This window comes from Polyodon spathula, chromosome 11 (assembly GCF_017654505.1).
Source record: "Polyodon spathula isolate WHYD16114869_AA chromosome 11, ASM1765450v1, whole genome shotgun sequence".
NCBI classification, from domain to species: domain Eukaryota; kingdom Metazoa; phylum Chordata; class Actinopteri; order Acipenseriformes; family Polyodontidae; genus Polyodon; species Polyodon spathula.
In genome coordinates, this window is record NC_054544.1 from 34,969,531 (window position 1) to 34,980,307 (window position 10,777).

Consider the following 10,777-nt stretch of genomic DNA (forward strand, 5'->3'; position numbering starts at 1 on the left):
TTTATATAGGAATGTAAGATTGTCCTCTGATATCATTCTGATTCTAATTAACCAGCCTCTTCCTGTGGAACTGGTGGTCTCTGAACACATATTGAATTCCACTTGTAGCAAGTAGGTATCAACTATATTTTCTCCAAATACAAATAACAAAATATGAGTGTTAGTTCTAAAATTACAAATATAGAGCATATAGGCCTTATCTGTATGTGACCATATTCTATGGTAATATTTGCAAGATTTAAGAGACATCCTGGTCATCATATTAGTATTTTGCTGATATGAGGTCATAGGTGCCATGCTGTGAAATGTGCATTACTTAAAAATTATTTATAAAATTAAAATTAAGTTATCCTTAATGATAAAGAATGACCTTTTTAAGGGTCACTGTAGTGTGCTGCTTTCTAAATTGTGTCTGTAAGTAATGAATATGGCAGCAGCATATATGACCATACAAATATCTGAAGAAAATAGATCTACTTAGTCTTGCTTCTGACTGAAGAGTGCAAATATATTGACCTAACGAATCAAAATGCGATGGGTAAAAACAAGTTTTCGCTTTGCAAGTTACCTTTTCGAGTGGCCTTAAGTCTTTTGAATTGCTGTTTTATAGCTCACTTGTGGGCTGATTTTTCTCTGAGACTCTGAGACCTTGCAAAGTGGGATGTCACAGCTCTAGGAAGAAATCCCACAAAGCTTCAGTGAGGAGAAGCTGATAACTCATCTTATCTACTGATTTACAACAGCTTTGGTCTTGAAATGTGCACGATGGAAAGCTATAAAAAGAGCTGCAAAGTTCACAGTTAAATTTATGGGGAAGAAGAGATCCATTTTAATGTGTAGCCTGAGGTCACACAACTTTAAACGGTCTAGCACACTGATGTCAATTGGTTCACATTGCCAAGACAATATCTCCTTGGGTATTCACAGTCAGCATATGCTAACATTTATATGATGTCATGTCTATTGAACTTTGTTTTTTTTTTTTGCAATTTCTTTTTACATTGTTTTATTTAGCTAAGAGTCTCTGTCGTTCCTTAAAGCACAATAGAGCATTTACCACTGTGCTAACACCATTTTTTTCAAACAAAGACAAAACTTTGATGTTAAAAAGTTCAAGTAAATAACTTATAATGTTAGTTTAAGAGCTCCTACACATACCTTAGTTTCTTTCTAGTTGTGTAACTTTAGCAGTTGGATTCTTTTTTTTTTTTTTTTTACAAAACCATATGCAAACTATACCTTAACATTTTGGCCCTTAATCTATGTATCGTTTCCCCATTACCAAAGCTTCTCAATTACTAATAGTACTGTAGGCATTGCTCTTCAATTCCTGGGTCAAAATCAGGCACAAAGTACTTGGCAACCTTTACATAGCGCTAAGTGAAACTTCACTGCTAGTAGGTGCTGAGACAGAGGTAGATATGCTACCTTAAGACACCATACCTTATAGGACTCTGTATACAAAAACATATTCTTGAAGCACATAAAACAATTTGGCCAGCTGAGAACATCCACACTTATAAGCAAGATTGCAAAGAAATCCAAAGGCCTTCGTAGGCCCATCAAAAATTCAATTTTGTTTTGAAGATTCAGCATAACAGGATTCAATAGTTTAATATATATATATTATCAATACAAAATATTAATTTGTCATTGGAAACACAATAAACAGTTAAGAGTCTGAATGTTATCAATAGGGTTCATTCTCCAGTAGTGGTTGAGAAGTAACTAGGGCCACTAGAAGTTGCATGTTGCATCTCTGCCATTAAAATAGGGATAGCTTGCCAATTACTCTTACTAGCTGGTCCTGGTCTGACACTGTGTGTGTGTGTGTGTGTGTGTGTGTGTGTGTGTGTGTGTGTTGTTGATGACTACCTGTCCCTGTACAGCTTCTCCGAGTGTGCTGGGTCTTGCTGATCTTGCTTGAATCTACGCCCTTCAACCAAGGCGAATGCTAGGGGAGCTTGGGTTGCGGAAGCACCCCTTGGTTTTGCATGGCTTCCATGAACTAAACACGCAGTTAGCAGCCCTTTTTGTGCACAACAAAATAGTTATTATAATTGGTGATAATAAGTGCAAAAATGATGTGATAATTCAAAAACACACAATAAATATAAATACTGTGTTATATGTACACAGGGATATCAGGAAAAATGTGACATAGAAATAAAAACCTGCAAATTACAAGGAAACATATTTTGTAACTAACCAGTAACTTTAGCAGAAAGCTCTGTTTTGACATCAGTTTATTTATAATGAGCTTTAACACCCCTGTCTCTTAGCCATATAATTTAGACCAGCTTAAAGGAATGTCAGGTGAGGAACATATGCAGTACAGCTATTTAATAAACGTGAGCTTGCATAGGTGTGAAGCCATTAGGTTACTGAATCGCAAACACAAACTTGCCATTCTATCTGGTATTTATTTATATGTGCCACAGCACGTTCTTGGATACATCTTTGATGTGGGCCTATCATGCAGTACATGTAGCCTTGCTATACATTTCCCCTTACTAGCTCTTTGCACCATAAACCTATATTCAGTATGTTTAAGAAATTAATTATATATGTAATGCCAGTCTTTAATTAACCTTTTGTTAGGTGGTGATGAGCTGTAAAGTGTCAAGGCTTTTTCATTTACTGTCTAATGTGAAAATAGCAAACCAAGATGGCTGTAGGACTTTTTGGCCCCTGCTTAATTGCTCACTACTCCTTTGTTCAAATTGTGCTCAGAGAAGTGCTATAATCATGTCACAGTAAATTAGCTGCTTCACTGCTAGTGTCTGCCACTTTGACTTATCTGTTGGGACAATTTTTTAAAATCTAATCCAAAATGTACAATTTCACAATAAAGTATTTACACAAGTGTAATCTAAGTGTTTGTAATAATTTTCTAAAGCAGCTTTAAAAGTACATGCTGGATATGATTATGGGATGGTTTATTTTAAAAAATCTGATGGAACCAATGTCCAGGCCATATTAAAGTCTGGACCCATAGGCTGTAAATTATGACCTGGAGGACTTACTTTGCCTAGACTTAATTGAAATTATTATTTATTCTTTACAAAATGAGAATGGATATCCTTTTTTTTTTTTTTTAAACAATCAATTAAGTTGTTTATTCTGCACAGAAAAAGACATTGTCAGTGGTTCAGAAATATTGTATCTAATACGTATACATTTAGTTAACACAATATAATGAACTTTCACTAAAATTGCAATATCATACTGAAGCACATAACAAAACACTATAAAGCCCCTTAGCTCTGGGATTATATTTAATTTACTGCCGTCTCTATCTTTAACAGCAGTAAAAAAGCACACATCAATAACAAGCCACAACTAAGATAATAGATTTTATACAGTTACCCTTAAATAAATGCAGACAATTATCATAGTTTTAGCTTTTTGGTACTTTTTAAAAGTTGCATTGCTATAATCTAAATTTAAGAACTAGTAAACAATTATAAGTCTAGACATGATAAGCTATTACTTTACTTTTATAACCTTGTGTCACGAATTGTAGAGAATCTTAACTATTTAGATCATGTTTAGTAATTACTGCATACATTTGTGATAACTCAACCATATTACTAAACAGCTAATTTGGGTATAACAAGGAATTAGGAACTGTATAAACATTTTTCTTTATTATAACAGTACTCAGCTGAATGCAACACGAATACATTTTGAATCTTTGCCATCAATCTTTTTCATGTCTGAAATGTGTGGTAACATTTTCTTCCAAAAAAAAATAATAAATGATAAATTAATGAAATTTATTTTCTTTTGATTATGGCATTTGAAGGGGGAAAAAATCCTTTCTAAATAAATTTATCCTAAATAAATTGATCTCTCTTATTTTCTCTTTTATAGTAACTAAACTCTGTGGACCGATGCACACCACCAAAGACAGTTCTTTTCATGTGTCTTGTGCTTATCTGTTGGAAGTGGTAAACTGAGTGTGCAGTTAAATGTAATGTATCACTTCCTGCTGTCATAAAAAGTGTCATTTTAAAGCCTTTTTTTCCATCATAGAGAGGTCTTCTCAGCAGTCTGAAGTGGTTGCAATAAAATCAAATGAACAATGATAGATCTGACAGTCTAAATACTGCTGCTTTTTATCTCTATATTAATCCTGTTACTGATTTATTAACAACGCTACATAAAAAAATAATTGTGGCAATGTGGCAGGGCAGAAGCCCTGGCGATACACATGTGTGTGTTTGGGGGGGGGGATACAGTGAAGCACTAAATAAAAGGCTATACAAAAACACTCACGAAAAACATAAACAAGATGGGACAGTACAGCAAGGAATGCACAACACACAACATGCACCTCCACCTATGACACCAACATCAATCCTAATCAAAACCTAGACAACACCCTATTTATAAGCCTGTGGCTGGAGCCTTAATTAATCATTTAATCATTTATTCAGTTCCTGGCTCCAGCCACATTCCCATATGTTTTTGCAGGGGGGATTTTGTCATCTATACAAGCCCTGTGATTATCTTCACTTGAAAATTACAAACACTTATTAGTATCTCAACATTAAATTTACCAGCTGCTAGAGCCCGGAAGAGCTTGCGATTTAAATAAAGAAAGGATTGCCATCAATACCTTATGACCTGTTTTATGGGTTCTGTTGTATTTGTTTAGTCAATGGTTAGAAACACTATTTAATTAAATATCCGTGTTTTACTTTGACAGCATTTATATACCAATGCTGTTTAATTAGTAGATTAACACCTTTTCATGACTCCCCTTGAGATTGTAATAGATTTTGTGTTACAATGTTTCCATCAAGAAATTAGATATGGGCTTAAAAGGCTAATCAAGTGTCTCAGGGAAACATCTTGGAAGAAGCAAAGACAGAGCATGAAAATAAGTGATTTGCTTTATTTTTATGTAAAATGTCTGATTCATAAGTAGAATTAATGTAAATAACTCTGAAAGCCATTGGAAATGTATTTGAAAGAACTAAAGAAACCTAAGTTACTTCTGTGTAATAGCTGTCATTAAACTATAACATGGTAACACTTTATTGTGTCTCTATTGTGTATTTACATAGTAGTTACTCAGTAAATACATGAGTACTTATATATAATAACTATGTCATTATACATAGTTACAATGTGCTTAATATGTACATCTTTTTGCACTATATATGTACATACACAATTGTATCAGAAAATGGATTAGGGTTAGGGAGAAGGTTAGGGTTATAGCGTGAAAAAGATTTACACATAAGTACTTTATAACTATGCATAATAGCATTGTAATTATGTGTAAGTACACCTGTATTTTCTATGTAACTACTATCTAAATATACAGTAATTAGAGACACTTCATGTAAAGTGTTACCTATTACATTTCATCAGAACAAGTCATTTGAAAAATCTATGACATCTTGTTATGCACAAGGATGAAACGGATTTGAATGTTGCATACATACTGTATTCAAAACAAAATACTGTAAAATGTTCTCCAGTTTTTATGTGGGTTATAGTTATGGTGATTGTAAATTACAATTACTGTAATGTTTAAAATTCCAAATAATATTATTATAGGTTATACCACATCCAAGATTTATCACAGCCTTTAATCCAAAGTACAATGTACAATAAAACTGCTCATTTTCCAAAACCAGTGAAAAGCAAGTAACTGTTATTTTCCCGTCACAAAAAAAGAAATACTGCAAATCAGTAAAAACATGATAATAAATTGAGTCCAGTGCATCATCTTACTTTAGGCACAGTTTATACTTGTGAATTCTCATAAAATTGTTTTAAAATGGCATCATTCATAATTTTAAAACAACAGATGCCTAAGTGCCAGTAGCTCTTTAAAACATGCGCATCAATCATGTCATAGGTGTTTGCTAATAATCTATTTTAATTTGTCGATTCTTATATAATGTAAACTGACATCTTGTGGCTGGAGGACTAAATTACAAATGAGCAGGTCGCATTCAAATAGTCTGTGAATTTCTCAAGGCCCTACTTATAATTTACTTGTGTAGACATGTTCTCCTTCAGGAAAATATATACTGTGCCAGGAATTTCACATGAAAAAAACAAATCGGCTTGGATCTTGTAATACAAGGGCATATATCCTGCGCTTTCTTGGAAGGATTTAAACATATTTAGAGTAACCAGCTGTCTGCAAACTGGAAGTTTCATCATAATATGTTAGGAAATTATGAATTAATCTGCTATGAAGAAATAGTTGGCTAGCATGTCAAAGTTATTACGGTTCAACAGTTCTCATCATTATGTTACACTGAACATTATGATGTATATTTATTTTAATATTTGCAGTTTACAAATCCAATAAAAATAAATAGGGCCATATTTTTTAATACCTTCAGTCTCATTAAAGAAGAAAAACGCTACAATTGAAGGTCTCTTAATTTGTTTGTTTTTCATTTTGTAACATTGACTGAAATTCTCTCTGCTGTAAATATGAGTTATGCTAATTAAAGACTTGAGCTAATGGTTTGAAAAGTTGGCCCAGTTTTTTTTTTTTTTCCCCCTTTTATAAATTATTGAGTGGTGGCATCTCTTATACAGCAAATCAAAACCATCTTACCATCTCTTAAATACAGAATTTGCTTCAGGCAACTTTTGTGAGATAGCAGTACTAAACAAACTGAAACATTATTATATAATCAATCAGGTCAAAAGTATCACAACTGATTTACGCAAATAAACATTGACACTTTTAAGATGCTGTGGAAGGGTGGTGGGTAATTCACTGACACAGGAGACAGACAGGTGAATTCGGCAACACCGCACAGGTGCCCAGTTTTATTTCAGGGTGCTGTTTTTTCTTTAGTCCCGCAGATGGCACTGTGAGTCCGTGGTCTGATTTACCAACGATGGAAAACAGAACCACGGGAATACCAAGCGATGGTACACAATACCGGCGCCCTTGCAGGTGCTTCGAAACAATAATTCAAAACAGAAGGCACAAAGAAACAGGGAAAATAAAACAGTAACAAAAACTACAAAGAAAAGGTGCTGCACTTTGCAGCGATATCCTGCTCGTCGCTGCCCGTGCGACCCTGATCACTGTCCTACACTGCCGGCTCACTAGCCTGCTCTGATATACTAATCAGGGGTCTGCCCAAGGGTTCCCCGCCCTCAATGTCTCGCTCTGAACCTCTGTTTCTTTCTCTCCCACTGGTTCTCGGTCGTTGACCAGCACTTCCGCACTCTCGGCGCGTTTAACAGGGCAGATCTGAGGAAACAACAGAGCGTTAATTTATAGGGCTAACGATCTCCCAAGATGCGCCTCTCAGCCATTCAGAGAGGGGGAAAGTCCACACACCCACTTTCCCACCTCCCCGTGTCACTGCCATGACTCACAGGAGGTTGTTGGACGACTGCCGCCCTCCTCCTGCAGCCCGTGAACACGCCAGCAGAGTCAGTACAGATCTCTCCCTGTTACAGATGCATTAAACATGATCCTGGCAAGAAATTTGTCAACCAAACAACAAAATTGAACTGCAGAGCTTCACCATTAAAAACATAGATTTAATGTATTACCATATTCTATTTGCAACCTATTATTTGACCCAAACAGATACTGATATATTAGGCCAACAAAACATATTGCCCAATCTGGGTTCAATCAAAACATTTCTGGATTAATTTCAAGTCACAAAATGAGCTGGCATTCAGTTAAAAGCTCTGAGGAATTAGTTTCCCCATATCTCTCAGATGAAGTGATTTGTGATGTGGTTGACCCTACGTTGTCAAAACACTTAGTAAATCTTATAAAGTTCAATCTGAAGTAAAAAAAAAAAAAAAACCTTTACAGTTTTATTTTGGTGATCCTATAGGACAGCAATTGATCACACACAATGCGACAGATTTCAAGTAACACCAGCCAGTGTTTCTTCAAGAAAGCTCAAAGCTTTATTGCAAAGCATTACTTTTAATCACACAGCATGTTTCGTTGTGCCGGGGAAAGGCTGTCTTTTTGAAAGCTGTCATAAAATCAAGGCAAACAAAAGATGAAAGTGCTTTAGATGCAGTAAAGTACTGCTGTTACTGCTAGTCAGTTGCACGTTATATCTTACGTGATTTTCTTCTGCTTTCTCTAGCAGAAACATCTCTGATGCTCTTCAATAATCTTGCCTGAAGGTTTAAACCGATCATCAGATTAGTTATATGTGTCACTTCATGATACATCCAAATCTGCGGTGCTAAATGTATTTTTTAACATATTCCCTGTGTATTAATAATAATAAGTTTATTTTTATACTATTTTATCTAAGATGTGTCAAATTGAATATGCATTCCAGCACTACATTTTTGTTTTGTTAATCCCTGTATCCCTCGATAGTATTTTTTTTTATGAAAACACATTTAAGATAGGAATACTAGCATGCATGTTAAGCCTGTTTTGAAAGCCATTATGAAGTATTACAAATTGTGTCCAGTTAAGATAAATCAAGACCAGTAATTCTGTATTTCCATTTCCTTAAAACGTGGGAGGTAACTCTTGTGTCCAAGCTGCTAATTATCAGAGCCTAGCTGATCAGTCATCCTTGATATTTTAGGCTGCAGGCAAGGTGATTCGCTGTAGAAAGGGCTTTAATAGAGGTGTATAGCAGTGTGTTTCTTTTTTTGAACCATTTCATCTAAAAGAAACAGATATTAATATTTTATCATATAACTTACATTATTATTTTATATTTGCCTTAGTTCAAACTTTTCATCAAAGGCTGTCAGTCATAATAAAACCCCAAAGATAAACTAAGATAAAATGAAAAAATTACTTGGACACAACTACCTCAAAGTAAACTGTAAAGTATATTGAGGTTGAATGTCTAAGTGCATTCTTCTATTCCCCACAAACTCTTCATGTTGCCAGGCGACCTATGGTATAATGGCTGAACAATGTATTCAATACAGATGATTTCCAGCCTTGCTTTGGAGTCAGCTGTTTCTGTAGTCACTTGATATTCTGTACCGAACATTTAACTTACAAATAATAAAGAAAAATAATATTAAAAGCATATATCTCCTTAATGCTTTGACAGAGAACGTGTAGCAATTTAAACTGTTCAATTCAGGACTGCAATGTCTAATGTTGGTACGAATGCAAATGGCTGTTTTTTTTCTCTCTTTAACATGCATTCCCCTGCACAAGCACTTAAAAAAGCTTTTAGTCTAACTCAGTGTCACAATTGTAGGACTTCTTTCCCAGAAATACATTGCTAAGATAGCTAGAATTAGCCAGCTGTTTCTTTTGTTGCTTTAAATGATAGACAGGGTTTTTTATTTTATTTTTTTTTTGGGGGGGGGGGGGGTTGTTTTGTTTTTTTACTTATTTCTTTTATACTTTTTCATGTGCCTGTATTATTTAAATTCACTATAAGATGTTATATATATATATATATATACAGTACTGTGCAAAAGTTTTAGGCAGGTGTGAAAAAAGTTATAAACTAAGAATGTTTGGTGTGATCACCCTTTGCCTTCAAAACAGCATCAATTCTTCTAGGTACACTTGCACAAAGTCAGGGATTTTGTAGGCATATAGTCAGGTGTATGATTAAACAATTATACCAAACAGGTGCTAATGATCATCAATTCAATATGTAGGTTGAAACACAATCATTAACTGAAACAGAAACAGCTGTGCAGGAGGAATAAAACTGTGTGAGGAACAGCCAAACTCAGCTAACAAGGTGAGGTTGCTGAAGATAGTTTACTATCAAAAGTCATACACCATGGCAAGACTGAGCACAGCAACAAGACACAAGGTAGTTATACTGCATCAGCAAGGTCTCTCCCAGGCAGAAATTTCAAGACAGACAGGGGTTTCCAGATGTGCTGTCCAAGCTCTTTTGAAGAAGCACAAAGAAAAGTGCAACGTTGAGGACCGTAGACGCAGTGGTCGGCCAAGGAAACTTACTGCAGCAGATGAAAGACACATCATGCTTACTTCCCTTCACAATCTGAAGATGTCCAGCAGTGTCAGCAGCTCAGAATTGGCAGAAAACAGTGGGAACCTGGTACACCCATCTACTGTCCGGAGAAGTCTGTTCAGAAGTGGCCTTCATGGAAGACTTGCGACCAAAAAGCTATACCTCCAATGTGGAAACAAGGCCAAGCGACTCAACTATGCACGAAAACACAGGAACTGGGGTGCAGAGTGCAAATGGAGTTGGGGATTTGGTCAGAATTAATGGTCTCCTCAATGCTGAGAAGTACTGGCAGATACTTATTCATCATGCAATACCATCAGGGAGGCATCTGATTGGCCCCAAATTTATTCTGCAGCATGACAACGACCCCAAACATATAGCAAAGTCATTAAGAACAATCTTCAGCACAAAGAAGAACAAGGAGTCCTGGAAGTGATAGTATGGCCCCTACAGAGCCCTGATCTCAACATCATCGAGTCAGTCTGGGATTACATGAAAAGAGAGAAGCAACTGAGGCTGCCTAAATCCACAGAAGAACTGTGGTTAGTTCTCCAAGATGTTTGGGCCAACCTACCTGCCGAGTCCCTTCAAAAACTGTGTGCAATTGTACCTAGAAGAATTGATGCTGTTTTGAAGGCAAAGGGTGGTCACACCAAAAATTGATTTGATGTAGATTTTTCTTCTGTTCACTCTCTTTGCATTTTGTTAATTGATAAATACAAACTATTAACATGTCTATTTTTGAAAGCATTCTTACTTTACAGCATTTTTTCACACCTGCCTAAAACTTTTGCACAGTACTGTATATAAACATTTATGAACATTTTATA